At 42.1% G+C, this 27710-nt stretch overlaps 1 non-coding gene across 1 annotated transcript in view; it reads left to right on the top strand.

Annotated features, from left to right (window-relative positions):
• LOC102184199 overlaps positions 14986-27710 on the top strand; it is a 53443-nt gene continuing 40718 nt past the window's right edge. Inside the window, exon 1 of the transcript XR_001918625.1 lies at positions 14986-15209. This is a non-coding gene — a transcript (uncharacterized LOC102184199). The remainder of the gene's footprint in view (positions 15210-27710) is intronic.

A 27710-nucleotide genomic window follows, 5' to 3' on the forward strand; every position in this document is an offset into this window, starting at 1 on the left:
TTAAAGAGGTAGTTCAGTTCAGTTCAGTCGCTCATCCGACTCTTTGTGACCCCATGAACGCAGCACGCCAGGTCTCCCTGTCCATCACCAACTCCCAGATTCACTCAGATTCACGTCCATCTAGGCAGTGATGCCATCCAGCCATCTCATCCTCTGTCATCCCCTTCTTCTCCTGCCCCCAATTCCTCCAGACATCAAAGTCTTTTCCAATGAGTCAACTCTCCCCATGAGGTGGCCAAAGTACTGGAGTTTCAGCTTTAGCATCATTCCTTCCAAAGAAATCCCAGGGTTGATCTTCAGAATGGACTGGTTGGATCTCCTTGCAGTCCAGGGGACTCTCAAGAGTCTTCTCCAACACCACAGTTCAAAAGCATCAGTTCTTCGGTGATCAGCCTTATCACAATTCAACTCTCACATCCATACATGACCACAGGAAAAACCATAGCCTTGACTAGACAGACCTTAGTCGGCAAAGTAATGTCTCTGCTTTTGAATATGCTATCTAGGTTGGTCATAACTTTCCTTCCAAGGAGTAAGTGTCTTTTAATTTCATGGCTGCAGTCACCATCTGCAGTGATTTTGGAGCCCCCCCCCAAAAAAATCTGACACTGTTTCCTCTATTTCCCCATCTATTTCCCATGAAGTGATGGGACTGGATGCCATGATGTTCGTTTTCTGAATGTTGAGCTTTAAGCCTACTTTTTCACTCTCCACTTTCACTTTCATCAAGAGGCTTTTTAGCTCCTCTTCACTTTCTGCATTAAGGGTGGTGTCATCTGCATTGATATTTCTCCCGGCAATCTTGATTCCAGCTTGTGTTTCTTCCAGTCCAGCGTTTCTCATGATGTACTCTGTGTACAAGTTAAATTAGCAGGGTGACAATATACTCCTCTCCCTATTTGGAACCAGTCTGTTGTTCCGTATCCAGTTCTAACTGTTGCTTCCTGACCTGCATACAGGTTTCTCAAGAGGCAGGTCAGGTGATATGGTATTCCCATCTTAGAATTTTCCAGTTTATTGTGATCCACACAAAGGCTTTGGCATAGTCAATAAAGCAGAAATAGATGTTTTTCTGGAACTCTTTTGCTTTTTCCATGATCCAGCGGATGTTGGCAATTTGATATCTGGTTCCTCTGCCTTTTCTAAAACCAGCTTGAACATCAGGAAGTTCCCGGTTAACAAATTGCTGAAGCCTAGCTTGGAGAATTTTGAGCATTACTTTACTAGTGTATGAGATGAGTGCTACTGTGTGGTAGTTAGAGCATTCTTTGGCATTACCTTTCTTTGGGATTGGAATGCAAACTGACCTTTTCCAGTGCTGTGGCCACTGCTGAGTTTTCCAAATTTGCTGGCATATTGAGTGCAGCACTTTGACAGCATCATCTTTCAGGATTTGAAATCGCTCAACTGGAATTCCATCACCTCCACTAGCTTTATTCGTAGTGATGCTTTCTAAGGCCCACTTGACTTCACATTCCAGGGTGTCTGGCTCTAGATGAGTGATCACACCATCGTGATTATCTGGGTCGTGAAGATCCTTTTTGTACAGTTCTTCTGTGTATTCTTGCCATCTCTTCTTAATATCTTCTGCTTCTGTTAGGTCCATACCATATCTGTCCTTTATCGAGCCCATTTTTGCATGAAATGTTCCCTTGGTATCTCTAATTTTCTTGAAGAAATCTCTAGTCTTTCCCATTCTGTAGTTTTCCTCTATTTCTTTACATTGATCACTGAAGAAGGCTTTCTTATCTCTCCTTGCTGTTCTTTGGAACTCTGCATTCAGATACTTATACCTTTCTTTTTCTCCTTTGCTTTTCACTTCTCTTCTTTTCACAGCTATTTGTAAGGCCTCCCCAGACAGCCATTTTGCTTTTTTGCATTTCTTTTCCATGAGGATGGTCTTGATCCCTGTCTCCTGTACAATGTCACGAACCTCATTCCATAGTTCATCAGGCACTCTATCTATCAGATCTAGTCCCTTAAATCTATTTCTCACTTCCACTGTATAATCATAAGGGATTTGATTTAGGTCATACCTGAATGGTCTAGCAGTTTTCCCTACTTTCTTCAATTTCAGTCTGAATTTGGCAGTAAGGAGTTCATGATCTGACCCACAGTCAGCTCCCGGTCTTGTTTTTGTTGACTGTATAGAGCTTCTCCATCTTTGGCTGCAAAGAATATAATCAAATCTGATTTCGTGTTGACCATCTGGTGATGTCCATGTGTAGAGTCTTCTCTTGTGTTGTTGGAAGAGGGTGTTTGCTATGACTAGTGCATTTTCTTGGCAAAACTCTATTAGTCTTTGCCCTGCTTCATTCCGCATTCCAAGGCCAAATTTGCCTGTTACTTCAGGTGTTTCTTGACTTCCTACTTTTGCATTCCATTCCCCTATAATGAAAAGGACATCTTTTTTGGGTGTTAGTTCTAAAAGGTCTTGTAGGTCTTCATAGAACCGTTCAACTTCAGCTTCTTCAGCGTTACTGGTTGGGGCATAGACTTGGATTACCGTGATATTGAATGGTTTGCCTTGGAGATGAACAGAGATCATTCTGCTGTTTTTGAAATTGCATCCAAGTACTGCATTTCGGACTCTTTTGTTGACCATGATGGCTACTCCATTTCTTCTGAGGGATTCCTGCCCGCAGTAGTAGGTATAATGGTCATCTGAGTTAAATTCACCCATTCCAGTCCATTTTAGTTCGCTGATTCCTAGAATGTCGACATTCACTCTTGCCATCTCTTGTTTGAGCACTTCCAATTTGCCTTGATTCATGGATCTGACATTCCAGGTTCCTATGCAATATCGCTCTTTACAGCATCGGACCTTGCTTCTATCACCAGTCTCACCCACAGCTGGGTATTGTTTTTTGCTTTGGCTCCACCCCGTCATTCTTTCTGGAGTTATTTCTCCACTGATCTCCAGTAGCATATTGGGCACCAACTAACCTGGGGATTTCCTCTTTCAGTATCCTATCATTTTGCCTTTTCATACTGTTCATGGGGTTCTCAAGGCAAGAATACTAAAGTGGTTTGCCATTCCCTTCTCCAGTGGACTACATTCTGTCAGACCTCTCCACCATGACCCGCTCGTCTTGGGTTGCCCCACGGGCATGGCTTGGTTTCATTGAGTTAGACAAGGCTGTGGTGCTAGTGTGATTAGATTCACTAGTTTTCTGTGAGTATGGTTTCAGTGTGTCTGCCCTCTAATGCCCTCTTGTAACACCTACCATCTTACTTGGGTTTCTCTTATCTTGGGCGTGGGGTATCTCTTCACAGCTGCTCCAGCAAAGCACAGCCACTGCTCCTTACCTTGGATGAGGGGTATCTCCTCACCACCACCCTTCCTGACCTTCAACGTGGGATGGCTCCTAGGGAACACTAATTAGACCAGCTTGTTTGGTCCAAGGGCAAGATGAACTAGATAACTGCAGAGAGGCTAGATCTTTGTCATTGGGGATGGTTATAACAGGACTATCTAAAAATGTGAAAAAGTCCGTTTAGGCTAAATTTCTGACCAAAGTCCAGGTCTTTACCTCAGTCGCTCAGTCGTGTCCGACTCTTTGCAACCATGGACTATAGTCTACTAGGCTCTTCTGTTCATTGGATTTTCCAGGCAATAGTACTGGAGTGGATTGCCATTTCCTTCTCCAGGGGATCTTCCCAACCCAGGGATCGAACCTGGGTCTCCCACATTGTAGACAGACGCTTAACCGTCTGAGCCACCAGGGAAGTAATGGAGGATTTACTACTACTTTTTAAAATAGTTAATTTTTGATTGTGCTGAGTCTTTGTTGCTGCGTTTGAGCTTTCTATAGTTGCAGAAAGTGTGGGCCACTCTCTAGTTGTGGTGCGAGAGCTTCTCATGGCAGCGCTTCCCTTGTCGTGGAGCACAGGCTCTGGAGCATGTGGGCTTTTGATACTTGTGGCATGTGGACTCAGTGGTTATAGCTCCTGGGTTCTAGAGCACAGGCTCAGTGCTTGTGGCACACAGACTTAGTTGTTCCTTGGCATGTGAGATCTTCCTGGACCAGGGATCGAACCTTTGTCTCCTGCATTGGCAGGTGGATTCTTTACCTCTGAACCACCAGGGAAGCCCAAGGATTTACTACTTCTTGGTCTCTTGCCTTCAAAAATGACAGGGTCCATGACTACCTTTCCCCTTGGCTTTCTTTTTTTGGTATTTTGGGTATTTAGGTTCCTTTACTTTTTAAATATATTTCTATGACATGAATTTAGTTCTTACAGTATTTCTAAAGGATTGGATTTTTATGGTCCTTTTCTATCTATTTTGTCTTAGATCCACATTTCCTTTTGGGGGTTTATTTATTTTTCATTTTTCAATCATACTTTCTAAAAAATATTCATTTATTTATTTGGCTGCATCAGGTCATAGTCGCAGTGCACAGCTTTAGTGGCTCTGTGGCATGTGGCATATGGGATCTTAGTTCCCCAGCCAGGGATTGAACCTGCTTTGTGGATTCTTAAACACTAGACCACCAGGGAAGTCCCCGTATTTTTTATATATGAAATGCTGATAGCGTTACTAGCTTTATCATAATTAACAATAAACAACACTTGAGAAAAGAGTGAAAGCTAGTCCCATATATATCATTCAGCACTGGTCATTTTTGGCAGCTAAAAGCATATCCCACTAACATCCAGAGGAGGAAAACAGACATCCGAGGGCTCCTTACACGTGGCTTTCTGTTGTGGTGCTAGTGTTTCTGTTAGTTCCATCCATGAGACAGGCAAGGTCTGGCTCTTCTCTAGCACATTGGGTAACAGTTACTGTTCAGGGAGGGGTCTGTAGGGCTTTCTGTCATTGTCCCCAGGCTTGGGAGATTCTTAACTCTTCTCTTCCCACTTGCTTCACTCCCAGTGCAATCTAGTTCACAGCCTTTAACTGCCGGATTCCTACCATCTAGGATGGGAAGTGCCCTCGCTATAGCTGAAGGGAAGAAGCATCCTTTTCTGCAAACACAAAGGGATGCCAAGAGGAATCCTAACAAACAGGCTTGCTAAATTTCCCCCAGTAAATGCACTGCAATTACCTCACTCCTTTCCTATCATATTCCTCCACAAGTACATACTCTTCCATCAAGCCTACCATAAAGTACTCAGGTCTATTTCTTTGGGTATACTTTCGGTATACTTTCAGTACACTTTATTTCCTTATGAAGTCTCTTGTGTCACATAAAACTTGTATTAAATAAATTTGTGTGCTTTTCTCTTGTTAATCTTTGTCAGTTTAATTTTCAAACCCAGCCAGAGACCCTCAGAAGGTCAAGGAAAACTTCCCCCTCCTCACACCACAAAGAGCCAGAGAAGCCATCTCTACCCCAGCTAGCGCAGCAGCAGGTGCATCTCCTTGGTATGTCTGCCATCTCTTTTAATGGTGACTGAAGCAATAATAGTTCTGTTGGTGCCCTGAGCTTCTGAAATGCCGTTTCTTGGCTTCTTGAAATATGTCCTGTTCCAGGGAAGAAGGAGGAGAAGAGGTCAAGTGAACCTATGCTTTTGCTGCTTTTTCGAACTCCTTCAGCTTTAAATATTCAGTATACTAAGGTGCCATACACTGGGGTGGGGGGGTGTGTTTGTGTCTGTATGCTCAGTCATGGCCGATTCTTTGTGACCCCATGGACTATAGCCTGCCAGGCTTCTCTGTCCATGGGATTTCCCAGGCAAGAATACTGGACTGGGATGCCCTTTCCTTCTCCAGAGGATCTTCCCGACCCAGGGATCAAACCTGTGTTTCTTGCATCTTCTGCATTGGCAGACAGATTCTTTGCCACTGTAGCACCTGGGAAGCCCATATTTTGGGGGTAGCATGTCTTGAACCCCAGAAGTGGTTTGGAACTTTTTTAATGTTACCAAGGTAGCTATTTCAAGGAAGGCAAACCACAGGAAGAAAGTAATGCAAATTTATGAGAAGACTGAAGAAAATAAAATGCCCAGGATTAAAAATAAAATGTCAATAGATATCTAAAAATAAAATAGTAAAAAAACTTAAGACATGAACCATATTTCTATTCCAAAATGGTTCTTGAGCTCACTCATTTGCCTTCTTTTCAAATTATGTCAAAATATCAAACAAAGAATGGAGAAAAATGGTATAAAAACTGGAAAACTATATTAATAAGGCCTTTAATTAGCTAGATATTTTGAAGTTTTGCAAACTAGGATGAAAAGAGTTTGACTGAGATAATGATGATGCTAGGGTTCATTATTCCTCGGGAAAGAAGGTGAGGTCCCTCTCAGAAGTAAGTCCCTGCACCAGTTTGGGATCTCTGAGTGATGTGAATTCCTTTTGCTCAGGTCTTGAGGTGGGCTTCCCTCATGGCTCAGCTGGTAAAGAATCCACATGCAATGTGGGAAACCTGGGTTAGATCCCTGAGTTGGGAAGATTCCCCTGGAGAAGAAAATGGCTACCCACTCCAGTATTCTAGCCTGGAGAATTCCATGGACCGTATAGTCCATGGGGTTGCAAAGGGTCAGACACGGCTGAGCAACTTTCGCTGAGGAAGTTCCTCATGATCTGGAAGCCTAAGGCCACATGTCAGTTCATCCAGTGTAATATATAACATAGAGGGAAAATAGGATGTCAATAGTTTCTAGAATATGTTCCAACCTGCTGGACAGGGATAACAATGCCTCCCAGTCTTGGCAGAGTGCACATTTCTTAGTCAATCTGGGTGCCCAGTTCTGCTCTCTGGAAGATTACCTTTACCTTTCATAGCCTCTTCACAAGGGGGAGGATCTACCCTTTGAGGGCTGGGCAACTTCAGAAGCTCCTTTCTGTTGCTGTGGGTTCATGGTCAAAGGGTTGAGCAATCACATGCATTTTTTTTTCTCCCACAGGTTTAAATCTTTATTGTTTTGAGATCTATCAATGTACTGAAAACTACTGCTTTTCCTTATTTTCATTTAAAAGAAAATTATTTATTTGGCTGCTCTGGTCTTAGTTGCGACCTGAGGGATCTAGTTCCCTGACCAAGGGTTGAACCTGATCTTCCTGCATTGGGAGTGCAGAGTCTTGACCACTGGAAGGCTAGGGAAGTCCCTTCTTTTCACTTTTAAAGAACATTGTGGAACCACGTTTTTCAGCTGCAGGTCATGAACTCTAATTAGTGAGATGGACATCAATTTAATGTGTTGTTGCTGCTGCTGCTGCTGCTGCTACTAAGTCGCTTCAGTTGTGTCCGACTCTGTGCAACTCCATAGACGGCAGCCCACCAGGTTCCCCCGTCCCTGGGATTCTCCAGGCAAGAACATTGGAGTGGGTTGCCATTTCCTTCTCCAGTGCATGAAAATGAAAAGTGAAAGTGAAGTAGCTCAGTCGTGTCCGCCTCTTTGTGACCCTGTGAACTGCAGCCCACCAGGCTTCTCCATGCAAGGGGTTTTCCAGGCAAGAGTGCTGGAGTGGGGTGCCATCGCCTTCTCTGTAATGTGTTGTTACTAGCAATTAAAGAAAAGATAAAGAAAAAAAACAGAACAGAATATATAAGTGCATGGCACATGGCAAAAATATGTGGGTTTTTTTTGAAAAAAAATTTTTTTTACAAATATGTTTGAATGTGTGTACTGGCTTGGAATGCAAAAATATATGGATTACTAAAAGCCACAAAAGAAGCTCTCGTTCTCCAACAAGCTCTTCTGAAGAATCCTAATCTGTAGATTTATATAACTAAGTTAGGACTACAACTAATTCAGGCAGAAGTGAGATTTTTAGAAACAGAGGTACTGGGATCATTACTTCTATTTTCTGTTCTGTTTTGTTATTAAAATAGCTTGTAGAGACTTTGTCAATGAAATTAAGTAATTAGCGCCCTCTTCTGTTCTTCAACACCACTGCTGCTGCTGCTAAGTCACTTCAGTCCTGTCCGACTCTGTGTGACCCTATAGACGGCAGCCCACCAGGCTCCCCTGTCCCCGGGATTCTCCAGGCAAGAACACTCAAATGGGTTGCCATTTCCTTCTCCAATGCATGAAAGTCAAAAGTGAAAGGGAAGTTGCTCAGTCGTGTCCGACTCTTCGCAACCCCATGTACTGCAGCCTACCAGGCTCCTCTGCCCATGGGATTTCCCAGGCAAGAGTACTGGAGTGGGGTGCCATCGCCTTCTCTGACAACACCACTACACATATCTATTTCAAAGAATCCCTGGTGGCTCAGATGGTAAAGAATCTGCCTGTGATGCGGGAGACTCAGGTTTGATCCCTGGGTAGGGAAGATCTCCTGGAGAAGGGAATGGCTACTCACTCCAGCATTTTTGCCTGGAAAATTTCATGGACAGAGGAGCCTGGTGGGTTACGGTCCATGGGATCACAAAAAGCTGGACACGACTGGACGACTAACACTTTTGCACATACTTATTTTAGCACTTGACACATTGTATTAATATGTAGGCGATCTACTGGGTCTTCTTTCACGTCTGAGGTATAGGGCATCCTGTTACTCTACTACTACTGAGTCACTTCAATCGTGTCTGACTCTGTGCGACCCCATAGACGGCAGCCCACCAGGCTCCCCCATCTCTGGGATTCTCCAGGCAAGAACACCAGAGTGGGTTGCCATTTCCTCCTCCAAGGCATGAAAGTGAAAAGTCAAAGTGAAGTCGCTCAGTCGTGTCTGACTCTTAGCGACCCCATGGACCGCAGCCCACCAGGCTCCTCCGTCCGTGGGATTTTCCAGGCAAGAGTACTGGAGTGGGGTGCCATTGCCTTCTCCATCCTGTTACTCTAACCATCCCTTGTACATTTTGGATCATTTCTGCTCCTTCCACTGCATTTAGCTTAGTTGCTTGCTTATTGGGAACTCTATAAATATTCATTTAAAATAAAGGAACCAAATAAGGAATGAAGTGGACCATTACAGCATTGCCTTCTCATTTTGACCAAAATTTTATTTTTCCAGTCTAATTTCCCCTGTACCTCTCATGATCTTACACCAAGAAAATTGATTTGCCTTAAGTAGTCTGAAGGAACATTTTTTAAGCTAGTCAAATTTGAACATGATATTTTGAACAGATCAAGCCCCCAAGTACATATTTAGTTTAAATATGCAAGTAAATGAAACAAAAACTAACATATGGTTTTTAAAATGCAGTTTTTCCTTTCACTATGTTTGTGTGGGAAAACCTAACCATTTGTTGTCTGGTTTAAAAAAACAACTGTTACTAATAGAGATTGCATGCTTCATTAGGATTCCAAATAGTCCTGGAAATAGAATTTTCCTCATGGTATAAATTGCCTTCCCAGCCCCCAGCTTTCAAAGTTTTGGAATTTGTATTGTCTTACCAGTTTCTTCATTTTTCACTCTGCAATATGATTTGCCCATGTACCTAAACTTTTGTTCAATGACTATAAAAATAATTTCTGTATTAGACGACTGGTCTGCAATTAGATTTTGATTGTATTATGGAATTCTGCAGGAATTTGTACTAGTATGGGAGGGGAAATCCCAGTATACTCCCTAAGGGAAATACGTAATGTCAAAGTTTCAATATTATTTCTTAGGCTGTAGGAAGTACTTCAGTTATATGTCTGTCCTGCCCATCAGGCTCTGGCCATCTTGAAAGCTGTAGATATTGGCTCTGTGGGAGGTCTTTCTGGAAACAAAACACGTAGAAGCTGAGTTGTGAAGCTTTTAGGAGGAAGGAGAGGGGACTCTGTCCTTCTCTGACACTATTGTTTCCTCCAAAATACTTCATTCTGCTCCCCAATTCCCAATAACAACACAAGTTGGGAAGAAACAGAAGATGGGGAAAGTTCACATTAATTAGCATGCTTTCTTCCTTTTACAAAGTATTCATTCTATGCTGGGAACTGAAACTTGAGATGTGTAACTGGTTATAAGAAAATCTTAGTTGAATTGAAGGACTTAGGCAGGCATAACTCAGTTACTTTACCTTCATCCAGCATTCACAGGATAAATCTCTTTCCCGAGGTATTAAAATAGGGAACCTGGAGTTTAGAATTCAGATATCTAGTCCAGACTCATTCTCGATCTTGACCATTTAACCTATACTTTTTCCTTATTTGTAAGGTGAAAATTGCATTTGCTTGTAATATTTTTGACATTTCCCTATAAAAGGGGAAACAATTATATAGGCTTGTTATAGAAAAAGCATACAAATAGCCTATTTAAAAATGTTATTTATTGTCTATTGGTAAGAAGTTTGGGGGCTTCCCTCATGGTTCAGACAGTAAAGAATCTGCCTGCAATGCAGGAGATCTGGGTTCTATCCCTGGGTTGGGAAGATTCCCTGGAGAAGTGAATGGAAACCCATTCTAGTATTCTTGCCTGGAGAATTCCATTGACAGACAGCTTGGCAGGTTACAGTCCATGGGGTTGCAAAGACTCGGACATAACTGAGCGACTGAACAATAACAAGAAGAAGAAGGAGTTTACCCTTAAAACATTTTTTTCTTTTGTAGGCAAAATTTGTTTCACTGCGTAGTTTCTTAGTATTTAAAAGCTTGAAATGGGTTGCCAATAATAACAGTAAACATAATGGACATTTTTGAGAGCTAATTTTGTACTAGACAATTTGCTAAGAGTTTCACATGTATTGGTCTTCTGTTTAGTTATTTTGGAGGCGTGCATTTCTTTCATTAACTGACATTGTAGAACTGCAGAAATGTGTTTATTATCAATGTGAGTATTCCAGTGAATTTTCCACATTCCTGAGTAGATAAAAGATTGCCAAAATAGTAATAATTGTTGAACCTGGATAATACAATACCTAGAGTATCCTTATACTAATCTACTTTGGGGTACGTATACAATTTTCCATAGTAAAAAGTGAAAAACAAACTGAAACGCATAATACAATCCCATCATCCAAGATCATCCATCCTGCTTGTGTTCCTTTCTTTCCATCTCCTGCTCCACATGACAGTTGGCCACATATGTGGATACATGTCTCTCAAGCTGGGGAGGGAAAAACCAGTGAGACTTACCCTGGTCTGCCCACTCCCCCCTACCCCATCCTTCTTGATGGACTTAGCAAGTTTCTCTTCTCATTTTTCTCCCTCTCATAAGGGTATGAATCTGTACAAAACATGCTGTCTTTCTTTGGTGGCACATTCAGGAGAGGGTACATAGGGGACACCTGCTCTTTTCATCTGCCAGATTCTCCTCCTACCCTTATTTGGGAAGAGCAACCCCTTTCCTATGGTGAGCAAATCCTCCCCCAAGTTCTGGTGGGGCTGTTCCTCATAATATTCCACCCAGCCCTGGGGAGGCATGGATATCTAGTCAGGAGTGGGACACATATATACTGTTGATGACCAAAATAATTGATCTATATAGATGGACACATGACTTGAAGCAGGTCAGTTAGAATACTTTCAATCTTGTTTATAGATGGTAAAAGCGGGAAGGACTCCCTTCCCACTGCCACGCACCCCCACCCCCACCCCCCCCCCACCCCCCTGCAACTCTCCAGGGTGTTAGCTGAGATGGTTGAAGCCTGGAGCTGTCTCTAGCCATGCTCCATCCCCACCAGCCTATAGAGGACGCTCTTGTGTAGTAGGAGAGAATACAATCAAAACTGGAAAAAAGCAGAGAAAGAGTAGAAACAAAAGTGAAAATGAGCGTAATGATGACTGAACTCCAGGATCTAGTCATTACTGCAGCCCTTATCCTTTCTCCTGTCTTAAGTTAGGAGTCAGCACATTGCCTTTTGCCCTCAAGCTAATTTGAGTTGGGATTTTTAATCTAAAAGTCTTCATCATTACAGGGAGCAGATCTGTGACAGCTACTGCTCTATATTTCAGTACTATCTATATTCCAGCTAAGACTTCAGCAACGCCTGGTACATGGCAAGTGCTTCAGACATAAGTGTTGAAAGATCAGTGGGTCCTCCTTGATAATTGTTAAGCTCCTCGGTCATCCTCTTGATTTCTTGGTGCATGTATTAAAATAGAGAGAATATTCATCTCCTTCACTCTCTTGTTTCATGCTGGTAACTTAAAGATTTGATTTGAGTCTCTCAAACACAGCTATTTTTGCAACTGAAAACATGATTTTTTTTTTTTTGCACAGCTAGAGAAAGCTATTTCCAACACAGATTTCTAGTTCAGTTTTCTAAGAACTCGGTAAGATTTGCAGCACAGCGGGCCCACCGCAAGGCACATCAATCATCTCCCGTTTATCGGGTACCTTTTACAGGATTTTCTGTGATCCTGGTGTCAGTGCGCACTGTGTATCAAGGCAGGGGTGATATGGAGGAGTCTGGCAGCTATTTAGAAGGGAGGCCAGGCAGTGCTGTGCCAGGATAATTAATGAGAGTCATCGCTCTGAAAGCCAGAGGAGAGTGGGGGTTGGGAAGGATGTCTTTCACCAGTCAATGGCATTTAAGAAAAATCGGTGCTTTCATAGCCCTTTTACTGCTGTGAGGAGGTTAAGTCAAAGGACTGCTGTAAAGGGCTTTCTGTAACTCCCTGCGAGGATGGAGGTCCCTGTGTATGGGGAAGCAGGGAGAATTCAACCCCAGATTTTTCAGCAAGGCTGATTTCAACCTTGAATTGAGCTCCCAGCAGGAGTTCCTTATGCTTGGAAATCCTTACTAAAAGATTATAGCTTACGTGACCAAGAGACCAGTCAAAAAATGTACTTTATTACCATTTAAGACTTATGTTTTACCTGCTCAAAGAAGTGTTAACCTAGGTCCCATTTTCTCCAATTCCCTTGTAACCAGTGAAGGAAGAATGGGGTGTTATTTGGTTTGTTTTCCTATGGACTGTTCAGTAACCATGGAAGGGTTTGTGTAACCTAGAGAGGCTGTTTACTACCCACTGTCTAATCCCTTTGTTATTGTTCTCCTTGATTTTCACAAGCAGGGAAAAATAGTTCTGTCCTGCTTCTAAAAACTTAGTATAACCACCACATTTTCTTGGTTTTAGTTAGTAATTTTTCTCTGATTAATGGTGAAAGACAGACTCAGAGGGAAAAGCTACATTAAAAGATTTATGGATATATACACTTAAGACCATGATGAAGTATGATTCACACCAACTTCAGAATGATTGCCTTTGAGGAGAAAGGGAGGGAGAAGGGCCATGAGATGGGGCTTTAGCTGTATCTGGAATGCTTTATTTAAAAAATTAAGGGATGAAGGAATGAGAGTATGATTTGGGTTGCTTGCCTTGTTTTTGGTAGGTTTGAAATATTGTATGATTTTTAAAAAATGTAGTGTTCTCAAAATTATGGTAATTGATTAAAACTATCAAAATAAAAGATGCATAGCAAACAAGTGCCCTTGTTATGAACATTTTTATGCATTTATTTCACCATTTGTCTTTTTCCTATCTGAAAAATTGCAGATGCAAACACAGTAGGTTGGGGGGACATGGATAACTTCTAGGGTTGTGTGAGGGGTTGTCTTGAATATCTTTCTCCCCTTTTCTTTTTCTTGGGGGAGGGTGCTTCCTAATCACCAGGGAGATTAACAGTCAAACAACTCTCCAAAAAGTAACCTGGTGGGGGGAGGATCTGGTTAATTTCTCCTAAGCTGGGAATTTGCAGCTGGGCCAGAAAATTTGGGACAGTGTCTTTCTATGGAGCCAAAGGACCTTCTACATCTTTTCCCAAACTGATTTCTTCTTGTTACTCCCGGCAGGAAAAAAAAAAATCCAAGTAACTATTCAGGTGGCTTTTTCCTTTTTTCTTAGAGTCCAGGATCGCCTTCTGGGATAAAGTTTCTTCTTGCCCATGGTGCTTTGCTGTGACATTGTAATTGCCTCTGTTGAATTGAATAATACAAATGGGTTGTTTCTATGGTATCGGCTAAGTGGGATGAAAAGGTGAAACCCTAGATCCTGCGCTGGGAGGTCACGGTGCTACCACCCACCCCCTCCTCCAACACTAACTGTCCGTCAAAGCTGACCGGCAGCCAGGCTCCCTGTTCTCCGAGCTCTGGTGCTCATTTGTAACTTCCTGAGCAAATTCACGCTTGACAAAGAAAATGACTTTAGTTTATGTTGTCACTAAGCCCAGAAAATCCCTGCCAACCCCCAGCTGCCAGCTTTCCTAGGACCTTCTTATTGGTGGAGAATTTTAAACTGAAGGTGAGTGAGGAGCCGCGTCTCCCAGTCCCTCCCAGCCAGGCTTTGAACTAACAATAGGGCAGGTTGAATGAAGGCTGATAAATGCAAATCCCGGAATGCCGACGCCGGATCACCACGCGACAGCCTCGGTGCGCGCTCCAGCAGCCGCAGCGACCTAGTCACTCGGGATGCTCAGTAGATTGCATCGTTTTAGCACCACTGGAGTGCCTACTGCTTCCCGCCGCAGGCCTGTGCTCTCATTCACCGCTTGTGGGCCGCTCGAGTTCCCCTGCCACTAAATTGATCTGATTGAATAACTGACATGTTAACTGAGGAGAAGCACCTGGGAGAGGGGGCGGGGAAATAAAAGTGGGCTTAACTACCCTCTCTTGCTCAGTTTTAGCTCCATTTTGCTCAAAACAGGTTTTCTTGGTTGTAACAGCATAAGAGATGCTGTTTTCTTAGAATGGTAAAACAGCAGCAACAACAACAACAAAGAGGGGAGATAAGATGAGCAGGTGGGAATTTTCCTTAAGATGTACTTCTGGCACTTTTTACTTCGGTGCAAACTGCCCATAGTCCCTGCTCCCTTCCTTCCCAGCTTCATTTTGCCAGACTCCTTTACTGTCCCACCGCGGACATTCTTGAGTATCTCAGCCCCGAACTGAGTATCGAGGGGTTTCCCTAGGTTTGGGACCCTTTGAAACTTGAGGGAGAAAACAAAACAACGACAAAAAGAGTTCATCTCCAGTGCTCCTGACCCTTGCCTGCCGGGGAACCCCTCAAGGAGGCGTAAGCCCTGGGGTCCGGGCACAGCGCTCGGACCCTCGCACCCAGTCGCTGGGTCCCCTGGCGGCGGCGCCAGCTCCAGTCCGCTCTCCGCGGCTCCAGTTCCTGATTTCCGCGGGAGCTGCGGGACTGGCAGGGAGGGGGCTCCGGAGTGTGTGTGAGGATTTGAATGAGAAAGCAGGTTGTGGTGGCGGCGACCCATTCTGTCCTGCCCGTCTCTGGGGATCTACTGGCTGGTGTGCAGACGTGTCCTTCTGGGGGGCTTTTCTGCTCCTCCACAGGGTTTTGGAGTTGGAGTCACAGGGACCAATAACTCATCAAGCGGGGAGGACTCAGAGGAATCCATCTCTCGAGCACCCAAAGTTGAGCAGGTCAGTGCTTTGGGGGGAGTCAGGGTGGCGGACGAGAAAGAAGAGGACTGGTACTGCAGTCCAGGTGTGCAAGTGAGCAGGTGGCTCGAGTTCCCCTCTCTGCAGTTCCGGTCGGGACACGCTCTTTAGGACAGTGAGGTGTGGTGTGAGTGGGGATCCCTTAAACCCCCTGGCGGAGAACTGGACCACAATTGGTCTTGGGGTCCCGTAATTTAGAAGGATGGGTGTGTGAGCCAGCGCCAGGATTTAACTCTCAGGTCTCTTGTGGTGGTGAGTGGGGGTTTATGCATGGTGAGGGGTAAAGCACCGCTCACTGCAGGGTGCTTCATCTCTAGGAGGGCCGCCTGTCTGACCCGCAGTCTTCTCAAAGAGCAGGTCCGCTTTTCCCAGCAAGGGGAGTGCGGTGTCCATTACATTTGGAGTCTCACGAGCTCTTCCTGCGCCCAGTGACCCCACTCAGGACCCTTTGAGAGAAGACCGGGTGCTCTCAATGCTGGGAGGATTTACTCCATTGCCCTTTCCTGGAATAAACCCGGGGCACCCGAGCGGCGCCGGGCTGGGCGGTGGAGGCTAGTCCCGGACACACAGCCGCGCACTCTGCGCTTGCGCGGGGTTCCCATAGCGACGGCGCCGCGAGTCCGCAAAGCCACCCGGTGTGCCCCAAGCCCTGCTCCCTGTTGAGCGTCTGCGGCGCGCTCTCCCGCTCCCCCAGACTTTTTCTTTGTTATTTGTAACTCGGAATAAGTTTATGATCTCATTTTGACGTTAGGACTTCAGCATTAGAACAATAACCAGGTAAAATTTTAAAGACCCCCCCCCCACCCCCCGCCCAGGTCTTAGGGCAATACCGCTTTGATCATCGACGGAAGAAGAGATGAGAAATTGCTTATTGGGACGGTGTTTTGAGATCCACCCCCCCCCACTTCTTTTAGCCCATGAAAATGGACCCGAATAAAATATTCTTACTAGTTAAGCAGTTAAAAAAAAAATCGGTCAGGTGTTCTTGCGCGTTACGGGGACAGACCTGCGCCGCTTTTCCGCAGGTGTAGAGGCGGGCGTGTACAAACTAGCAGCACCTGTGTCCTCCTTTTGGCTTGTTTATGAGAACTAAAGGCGATCCGAAATGGACCAACGTAAAATGGCAATGAAAAGAAACAAAGGCTTTCCCAGAAGAGGTTGTTTTTCCAGTTGCTCAGGCGTTTTGATCACTTCTGGGGTTAATCATCTGCAGGGAATGTTTCAAGAAACTTTGGCACGAACCAGTCAGATCCCTCAAGCTTTCTGTTGAGAGTCACTTTTTCTTAAAATTGAGTCTTGACAACTCCATTGCCCTTTAAGAGTTTCACTTGTTTACGTATAGGTTAGTATTTGGCAAGGGTACACATCTTAAGGGTTATGTAGAAGGCGCTGTAGCTTCTTGTAGTACACTTCTTAAGTTATATCAGTATTTGGCAGCGTGATTGGTATACTTAGTTGCTATTAAATAAACATTGGTAAGAATTAACTGCTAATAAAAGTATGAAAATGGAATTACTCTTTCTGGGATAAAGTGCGGCATAAAAAATACCGTAAGTGTAGTAATACATGAGCACTGTCTTGCTATATCCTATTTTTAAGTAATTTGCCTTCAAGAATAGCAAATGTTTATTAGTGGCAATATTCAGACAATATCCTTCCACTATCAGCAAATGAAGTCAACGGTAATATGACTTTTCAGATGATTAACAAATAACATGCTGTTAAAGTTCTCTTTCCCATCCCATTCATTATGAATGCCGAGACATTATGCAATCCATCTGGCTCAAACGTTTAGAAGTGTCCAATTAAGTTTTTTATCATTAAAAATATAAAAACTCTTAATTTTCAGGTTCAGATACTTTGTGACCCTATTTGGTGGCTTGTAACTGCCTCCAATTCCCTAATTCTCAGTGACATGTGTTTCTGCTGGTTCCAGGAGGTAAACTGCAGTTTAGCAGATCATGGGATAATGAGACTGGGAGTGCTTGGGGGAAGGCTGGGGAGAGGCCATGGGATGAGACAAAGGGAGGGAAGGTTGATGGGCAGAGCCAGGATTTATAGCTGCACCAGATTATTCATAAAAGCTGTCACAGTCATTGCTTCTGTTTGATACATTTCCCCACATCATCAACATCAATTAAACTTATTTTTAGAATCAGTCTTCTAAATAATTATAAAGACAGTTACAGAAATAGAATATGATAAAGGTGGTTTATATTAGGGTGCTATAATATACTGGGAAAACTCTTAAATCCTTCCTATTTAATTTATTCATTTAGTCAACAGTATTTATTGAAAACCAGTTATATAAGATATACAACAAAGTGATATATAAGATATAGGTAAGTAAACCTAGATTTCTGTTCTCAATGAACTAAGAATTGTGACTTCTGAAATAATTTTAATCCTGTTTCAGGTTTTCAGGGAAAAGATGCTATCTTGGCACTCTTAAGGAGAGTCCTTAAATAAGTGCCAAGCAATCAGACATCTAGATTCAGAAACAAAGGCTTAAACTTTGATTAAAAATATCCTGAACCTTGTTTTTGAGCATTTTAGATGAGTCATATATACAGTAAGAAACATTATGTGCATCTATCTTTTTACATTTTTGTAATACAGTCTCAACCGTAAAACCTGCAGTCTTGGCAAGTGCAGCTCTTGAGTTTGGGAGGAAAAAAGAAACCCTGTAATTCTCAGGTTTCTTAGATGAAGATAAGGTGAGTGATTCAGTAGTCCTTTGTTCTGGCTCTGTGTTTCATGACATAATAAACCTCCTGCAGCTCCCTTCTAAGAATAGTTCTGGTCTGCATGCTTGAAGGATCATGACTATTATTTGTCTGAAAAAAAAAAAAGATATAAAATTATGGAGAAGGTTAAAAGGAATACAGTAGGGCATGTGAACGTTTTAACTTTTGAACTGGAATAATTTCTTTCTAGGCATTTTTCATGCATTTAGACTCCACTGAAATCCATTATAGTCATGACAAACCTCTGGCATAATAATTACCAAGGTTGACAAACGTTTCCTCTGGTCACTCTTGGGACACAGAAGATGAGGGAGACTGTAGCCTCCTTTTCTTCATCCTCATGAGTCTGCTTAACAGTAGCAGCTCAGAGAATCTTGCTGAAGAGCATCGCCATTTGGTTATTGCTCTTTGTTTCAGAAAATCAGACTCAGCTGTGAATTGTGGCCCAAGTGGTGCAGAACTCAGTTCTTTGAACAATGCCTCCTCGGCCTGGGAAGCGTGTTCTCTCTCCTCACTAGTAGGGGCTTATTCCAGGCTGGCTTTGCTCACAAGGAAAATCATTTAGACACAGTTCAGTGGACACTCACATTTCTTTGATACCCGTGACCATTTTTGTTTAAGGAGAAATCCAGGACTGCTGTGGTAGGGTGTGCCGAATTAGAAGTGCATTTTAAGAAGCCATGAAGAAGTTTACACAGCTTTGTGTTGTTATCCTCAGGGTCTCTGTCTTCTGTGCTTCAAAGTAAAAGAGGGCAGGATGGACACAGAAGGGACAGCTAAGAAAACTTTTGTAGCAAAGTTAAAGTCTCATCAAGTTCTGCATTTTTGATGCGTTAAACCAAATGCTTGTGCCTCATGATCTGCCATGTTACAGAGCAGAAAAATATGTCTACTGTTTTTATTATATGATTCGGGAAGCCAGAGCCCATGGTTGCCAAAGGATTTCTTAATGTCCTACAGCTAATAAATGAAAAAACTGAGGTGAAAATGTTATGATTACTAATGATGCTGCTGTTTCTAGGAAATCTAGGAAGGGCAGATATGAAATCCTTTCTCTAGACTTTGGTGTTTGTAACCATATAAACTTATAAAGTAGTCAAACATCAAGAGTGTTTTATGATTTAGTCTAATTTCACTGAGTGGAATTGACAGTGGGCACCTTCTGATTTAAATATTTGGTTATAAGCAAATGTATGTCATGAGAATGTGTATGGTTCATGTGTATAAACAAGAAAGAGATCTTTTTTAGTATGTATTTTGGCCTGAAGAATTCTGCCATGATGAACACAATGTAAGGGAGAGCAGCGTTTCTGGTTATTATCCAGTAAATATCTTAAACAAGGAGTTCTAGAAGAAAAGGAGGAAATGAACATTGATAGAGTCCAATCATGTGCCTGTTCATTTACTTTAGTTCAACTTTAAAATTCATAAAGGGATTCAGGAATTATTATCCCATACTACTTAATGAAACAGTGAGACTTGGAGATTAGTTTCTTGCCCCAAATCTAAGTGAGTATGAAAGTGTCTTGGAATTAGAACCCAGGTCTGTCTGCCTCCATGTTCTGTTATGTCATGTTGTCATTCAGAAAAGCAAGGCTAAATTATGAAAAATACTGAGTTTTCATTCAAACTCAGCATGCCATCCAAAATACAGACATTTAGAAGTTTCTCTGATAAGCTTTCTGGTGAGTGGAGACGCTGCATTCCCCGTATGGTGTTTAGGAGGTTATAAATCCAGGCCTGGTTCCAGAAAAACATTCAAGGCTTTGTTTATAAACTGTGTTGGCTATTTGTTTAGAAGTGAGTGGTGTTTAGATTCTCTTGTGCAAATGCTCTTCCACATCAAAGTGGCCCACTTATCATTTTGAGATTGTTGTCGAATTATGCTGGGTCTAAGAGGACCCCTCATGATTTTAATGTGTGTTTTCTGGCATCCCAAGACTTAGATGTTGATTTTTATCTTGTGTAAGCTTTGCTCACTTATTTTTCTTGAAATAATGGCTTACTGCTGGATGGAATCAGATGGCATGTTTCCGTAATGTTTTTAAATTGGAGACCTGAATCACCTCGGACAGTTGCTGAAAATTTCTAAACTTTGACCAAAAGCTGGAGTTTTGATACTCCTGAAACTACTCTGGCCATGGTGTTGAGACTATACTCAGCTGGTTTCAGATTCACAGTGTATTTGAGAGGTACCCAGGAAGAAACTGAGGCTCAGGGATGTCCACCTCAAACAGTTGGGAACTGAACCTTGACTTGCCAGCAGATGCCTGGTCTAGTGACCTAATTAGCACACCTCGCCTTAAACGCACCCCTTTCTCTCCTGGGCCTTCTTTTTCTCCCTGTATTTCTGGCTCCAGGGGAGAAGAAAAGGTTGAGGATTTCGGAAGCCTGGATGCCAGACTTCACTTTGGAATTCAGCCCAGCCTCGCTTCAGGCAATGCAAAGGACCCTGGGGTGTGTTCTGTGTTTCCCTCTGTTTCTCTGTGTCTTGACCTCCTAGAGGCCTCTTTTCTCTGTGGCTCCATCTTCAGAATCTAGCAGGGGGCTTAAGAACCTGTCCAACCATTCATGTGCCCATGCATTGGCTATTCTGTTACCACTGGAAGGCAGAAAGATCTAGCTTGGTGCTCTCCTTGTGAGTTACTGATTAACTGATCTAAGGCAATCATGGTTTCTCTTTCATCTGCCTTCGCTTCCTTGTTGCTAGCGTGCAAGAACCAAACATTTGAATTTAGCTTCCTACTTCCCTCTTCTTTCCCTCTTCAGTTTAACTAAAGGAGCCACTGGATCTTGAAACAGGTCTCTGTGGAGCACTAGTGGAACCTCTGGTGGGAACTTTGAAGACCTATTTGTTTTTTCCAGGGGTCAAAATCCTGGACCAGAAGTTAAGTGAGTGGATTTGCTGTTTGATTGCATGTAATTTAGTTCTCTAGACTTCCTATTTCTTTTTGCCAAACAACTCTTTCTTAACTTTGATACGGGATTGAAAAGAATTTTTTAAAAAATGATTTCTTTATTAATAAAAGGAGTTAGGGTTATGAAAAGATCCTTTGATTTTTATTTCAATTCAGACTGTTGGTTCCAGACAACCATTTGTGTAAAACAGAAAGAAAGGGAGGGATGGGAAAAGAAAGTTTTCTTCTATGCATATAGAGTATCTCTGGAAGGTACACTAGAAACTAATCATGTTGGTTGCTGGGAGATATACCAGAGGTAAACTCTTCACCGTATACCTTCTCATGCCCTTGGATTTTGAAACTTAATGAGTAAAATTAAAGTAAAAAAAAACAAACTTGGGTTTCAGTATTAAGGAAACTAGTAACTATCTCCTGGGACCTAAGTGATAGAAGTAGGAAACTGGGAAGCGATATTAAAGAAAAGAAATTCTTTTTTTAGCTATCTTTTTAAGGCTCACCAGAGTTCACATTTAGTAATTTCTTTTGTATTTAGTAATTTTTAAAAGCAGTGTTTTTAACACTGGATTTAAATAACAGAGCTTGGGGAGTTGTTGTTGTTTGTTTTTTTTTTTTAATTTTGATAGTTTTCTTCCCTCTCATAAAGCATCAGTGATTGGCTGCTCCCAGACTCAGTGGGCCAATGAGAATCTGTTCCTTTCCTGAGTCACTAAGCCTGTCTTCTGCTGGCAGTATGTTTATGGAATGAAGCCCAGAAAGCCCTCTCCCCAACCCACTCAGCCCCCTGCCCTGTTTTTTTCCCCCATGGAGAAATCCCTGTAACGTGAATATTTTATTTTCCTAATCAGTGTCTAACTGCGAATGTTAGAGGAATCTTTTCTTCTCAGATTGAAAAGGGGGGGAAAAAAAGCTTATACAACTGTTTTATTCTGAACCACAGCTTTTCTTTTTGAAACAGGTTGTGAATTGGAAGTAGTTTTCTGTTTACTGGGTAAATCTTGAAAGTGCAATCTTGGAAGAGAGAGAACACAAAACTGTGTACCAACTTCTTTTTCACTTGTCCAGAGAGAAGTGTGAAATGTATTATTTAGTGTCCAAGTTTCAATCAAAAGCAAAAAACTCAAGTCAGGGTCAGTTCTCAACTTTTTGAAAATTCCTCATTGAAAACTGAAGTTAATAAGGCATTCTTTCCTCACAGAATTCTTATTACTCTGTTACTTTTGTTAGAAAAGAATAACTGAATAGATCATACTTTCTCATGTTTAAATTTTTTAAACCTAAAAGGGCATTTAGTGAAAATTCTCTAACCTCTGTCCTTCAGCCATCCAATTATTTCTTTAACAGACCAATAGTTATTGGTTTCTTCTGTATTTTTTTTTAAATATATAAGCAAATGCATATGGATGCTTTTTGCCTTCTTTCAAAAATCAAATGGTAATGCACCATCCATAAGAATCTGCTTTTTTTTTTTACTGTAATAATATATATTGTATGTCATTCCATATCAGCATACTGGGCTTCTTAATTTTTTTTCTTTTTACTTAATTTTAATTATTTTTTGGCCACACCATATAACGTGTGAGATCTTAGTTTCCCCAACCAGGGGTGGAACCCACACACCTGGTGTTGAGAGTGTGGAATCTTAACCACTGGACTACCAGGGAAGTCCCCTTTTTATTAATAGCATACTTTAAAATAGCAGTTTTAGGGTCACAGTAAAATTGAAGGGAAGGTATAGACTTTCCCATGTATTCCCTGCCCCAGAACATAGACTCCCCATTACCAACATCCCCTACCAGAGCTGTACATCTGTTGTGATTGATGACACCCCACTCCAGTACTCTTGCCTGGGAAATCCCATGGACGGAGGAGCCTGGTAGGCTGCAGTCCATGGGGTCGCTAAGAGTTGGACACGACTGAGTGACTTCACTTTCACTTTTCATTTTCATGCATTGGAGAAGGAAATGGCAGCCCACTCCAGTGTTCTTACCTGGAGAATCCCAGGGACGGGGGAGCCTGGTGGGCTGCCGTCTATGGGGTCGCACAGAGTCGGACACGACTGAAGCGACTTAGCAGTAGCAGTATGATTGATGAACCTACATTGAGACATCATAGTCATCTAGAGTACGTGGTTTACATTATAGTTCGCTCTTGGTGTTGTGCATTCTGTGGGTTTGGACAAATGTGTAATGACCTATATCCATCACTGTGATATCATACACTGTGTTTTCACTGCCCTAAAAGTTTCGTGCTCTGCCTGTTCAGCTCTCTCACCCTTCAGCCCCTACCAGTCACTGAACTTTTCATTGTCTCGCTAGTTTTGCCTTTATCAGAATGTCCTATAGTTGGTATCACAGTATGTAACCTTTTCAGATTGGCCTTTTTTCACTTAGTAATGTGAAAGGATTCCTCCAAGGCTTGATAGCTCATTTCTTTTTAGTGCCAAATAATATTCCATTGTCTGCATGTATCAGTTTATCCATCCATCTGTTGCAGAATATCTTGATGACAAGTTTTGGCAATTATGAATAAAGTTGCTCTACGCACTTCTGTGCAGGTTTTTGTGTGGACATAAGTTGTCAGCTCCTTTGAGAGCTGACAGTACCAAAGAGCACAGTTGCTAGATTGTATGTAAGAATATGTTTTGTAAGAAACTGCCAAACTGTCTTCCAGGGTGGCTGTACCATTTTTCATTCCCACCAGCAGTGAAGACAACCTTCTCTGTTGCTCCACATGCTCGCCAACATTTGATGTGTTAGTTGGATTTTGGCCATTCTTATAGGGGTGTGGTGGTATCTCATTGTTTTAATTTGTATTTCCTGATGACATATGATGAAAAGAATATATTTTCATATGCTGCTTTGCCATCTCTGTCTCTTTGGTGAGGTGTCCAGGTTTCTGGTCCGTTTTTTAATTCCATTTGTGTGTGTGTGTGTTTTAAGCATTCTGTGTATATTTTGAATAAATCTTTTATTAAATGTCTTACAAATATTCTCTCCCAGTCTGTGGCTTGTCTTCTAATTCATTTGGGATTGTTTTAAATTTTAATGAAGTTCTGCTTATCAGTTCTTTAGTGTATCATCCCTTTGGTGTTGTATCTAAAAAATCACCACCATGCCCAAGGTCATATAGATTTTTTTTCCCCTATGTTATCTATCTAGTATTTGTGTTTTAAATTTGGGTTTGTGATTCATTTTGAGTTAAATTTTGTGAAGGGTATGGTTAAATTCATTTATTTTTTTTTGCATAGGGTGTTCAGTTGTTCCAGCACCTTTTGTGGAAAACTGTTGTTCCAACACCATTTGTTGAAAATTGTTTCATGGTATTGCCTTTGTTTGTTTGTAAAAGATCGTTGAGTTCCATTTATGTGGGTCTGTGTCTGGGCTATCTGTTCTGTTCCACTGATTTATTCATTTGCTCTTCCTTCAATACCACAGTCTTGATTACTGTAGGTTTAGAGTAAGTCTTGAGTTGGATTATTTTAGTCTTCCAACTTTGTTGAATATTGTGTTGGCTATTCTGGATATTTTTTTAATGGCTACATATTTTCCAGTGTATGGATATATTAAATTTAACCAGATTAATGCACAACTTGGTTGTTTCTGAACTTTTGAAAACAATGATGTAGTAAATAACCCTGTACACACTCTGCATGCTCAAGTATGGCTATAGAATATATTTTTGGAAGTGGGATTGCTCAACCAAAGGTATTATACACATTTGTAACTTTGATGAAAATGTCAAATCAACTTTGATGAAATTTGTACAGTTTTTATTCTTATCAGAAATATATCACATGATTTTTCCACATGTTCACCAACACAGTTTGTCATCACACTTTTTGATTTTTGCTGATCTGATAGGTAAAAAATTACCGTCTTGGTATAGATAAAACTCGCTTTTCTCATATTCACTTATGGGTGACTTTGCAAATTTCCATTTTGAGTAGCGTCTCAGAGTAGAAAGTGTCACTTCATTCTCTCTTTTATAGATGGAAAAAAATCAGTTTTGAAGAAGCAAATGAATAGGTTTCTGATCATTGCCTGATAGAGGATCAGATTCAGCACACTTACTTTTCTTGAATGATAAGCATTTAGTTGCTTTTCACACTTCCTTCCAAGCCTCAATATTTCACTCCTCTCCCCAGGTCTGGGAGAGTTGATATCTTCGACATCTAAGAGCATCTCCAGTCCTGGCAGGATGGTGTCAGCAATGGGCTCGGCTGTGGCACTGATTGTTACCACTCCCTGGTTTGGAAGCTAACTTGAATTCCTTATTGTCATTAGTGGCTGCATAGGTTCTTGTGTCCTAGCATTATTTAAGGAAAGAAGTAGTAGTGAGCATTCAGACTTCAGACTTTCAGCTGCTGTTTGTTTGGACACTCGAGAGATCCCTGCTCTTCCCTGAACATGGATGAGATGCTTAGGAATAATGGAGAATTCTGAGGGTGGCAGGGAACCAAGCCCTGGCTGCAAGAATATTGTGCCTCACTCTGATTCCCATGATTTTAGTGTGAACATATTAGATATTCAAGGTGAGGAAACTGTGCAGGAGAATATACTAGGAGAAGACCCACAGGCCAGGGGCAACAAGGGGTTTGCTGCTGTGTCTAAAATCTTGTTTGTACCAATTTAAGGAAAAAACACCACACTATAAATTTCATTTGAGGAATTTGTAATACTGTTTGGTTTTATTTCCCTATTTTGTCTTGTTAATGCTTTCTATGACACCTTTTTTCAGATGGCAACTTTGGACAAGCTATTTATTAGATTTAAAGAATCAAATACTTATAAACTTGACCAGGAAGTATGTTAGATGCGTTTAACTTGGGCTAACTACATCAGCTTCAGGTTTTTTTCCTCAGAGCTTCTTAATAATTAAGAATTCAGCACATGAAAAACAAAGCTGAGTTTCCAAAATTTAAAACATTTGGCTAGATTTTTTGATGTTCTTTTGAGCTTGAAAATTTTTATAATCAAATTAGGTTTACTATCCCATCTTGTTCTTTACTGCTTTGAGGACCTCTCAGTTCAGTTCAGTTCAGTCACTCAGTCATGTCCGACTCTGCGACCCCATGAATCGCAGCACACCAGGCCTCGCTGTCCATCACCATCTCCCGGAGTTCACCCAGACTCACGTCCTTGGAGTCAGCGATGCCATCCAGCCATCTCATCCTCTGTCGTCCCCTTCTCCTCCTGCCCCCAATCCCTCCCAGCATCAGAGTCTTTTCCAATGAGTCAACTCTTCGCATGAGGTGGCCAAAGTACTGGAGCTTCAGCTTTAGATCAGTCCTTCCAAAGAAATCCCAGGGCTGATCTCCTTCAGAATGGACTGGTTGGATCTCCTTGCAGTCCAAGGGACTCTCAAGAGTCTTCTCCAATACCACAGGTCAAAAGCATCAGTTCTTCAGCGCTCAGCCTTCTTCACAGTCCAACTCTCGCATCCATACATGACCACAGGAAAAACCATAGCCTTGACTAGTCGGACCTTAGTCGGCAAAGTAATGTCTCTGCTTTTGAATATGCTATCTAGGTTGGTCCTAACTTTTCTTCCAAGGAGTAAGTGTCTTTTAATTTCATGGCTGCAATCACCATCTGCAGTGATAACCTTTCCTTTTACAATTTCTGATGTCCTAAGGTCAGGAAGCAACAGTTAGAACTGGACATGGAACAACAGACTGGTTTCAGATAGGAAAAGGAGTACATCAAGGCTGTATATTGTCACCCTGCTTATTTAACTTATATGCAGAGTACATCATGAGAAACACTGGACTGGAAGAAACACAAGCTGGAATCAAGATTGCCGGGAGAAATATCAATAACCTCAGATATGCAGATGACACCATCGTTATGCCAGAAAGTGAAGAGGAACTAAAAAGCCTTTTGATGAAAGTGAAAGTGGAGAGTGGAAAAGTTGGCTAAAAGCTCAGCATTCAGAAAACAAAGATCATGGCATCTGGTCCCATCACTTCAAGGGAAATAGATGGGGAAACAGTGGAAACAGTGTCAGACTTTATTTTTTTGGTCTCCAAAATCACTGCAGATGGTGACTGCAGCCATGAAATTAAAAGACGCTTACTCCTTGGAAGAAAAGTTATGAGCAACCTAGATAGCATATTCAAAAGCAGAGGCATTGCTTTGCCGACTAAGGTCCGTCTAGTCAAGGCTATGGTTTTTCCTGTGGTCATGTATGGATGTGAGAGTTGGACTGTGAAGGCTGAGCTCCAAAGAAGTGATGCTTTTGAAGTGTGGTGTTGGACTGCAAGGAGATCCAACCAGTCCATTCTGAAGGAGATCAGCCCTGGGATTTCTTTGGAAGGAATGATGCTAAAGCTGAAACTCCAGTACTTTGGCCACCTCATGCAAAGAGTTGACTCACTGGAAAAGACTGATGCTGGGAGGGATTGAGGGCAGGAGGAGAAGGGGACGACAGAGGATGAGATGGCTGGATGGCATCGCTGACTCCAAGGACGTGAGTCTGGGTGAACTCCGGGAGATGGTGATGGACAGCGAGGCCTGGTGTGCTGCGATTCACGGGGTCACAAAGAGTCAGACATGACTGAGCGACTGAACTGAACTGAATATTTGCATTGGTATAAGTTCTCTATTGAACATCTAGATAGTTAACATCTCTGCTGGCTTTATAGAAATTAAACTCTAAATCTTTACCCCCATTATCTTAGGCTAAAATCTTTGCAAAATTAGTCTTTATGATCACTGATGTCTTATTGCTTAGTCACTAAGTCTCGTCTGACTCTTTTGCAACCCTGTGGACTGTAGCCCACTGGGTGCCTCTGTCCATGGGATTTTCTAGGCAAG

The sequence above is a fragment of the Capra hircus genome, chromosome 1 (genome assembly GCF_001704415.2).
Source record: "Capra hircus breed San Clemente chromosome 1, ASM170441v1, whole genome shotgun sequence".
In the NCBI taxonomy this organism is placed as follows: domain Eukaryota; kingdom Metazoa; phylum Chordata; class Mammalia; order Artiodactyla; family Bovidae; genus Capra; species Capra hircus.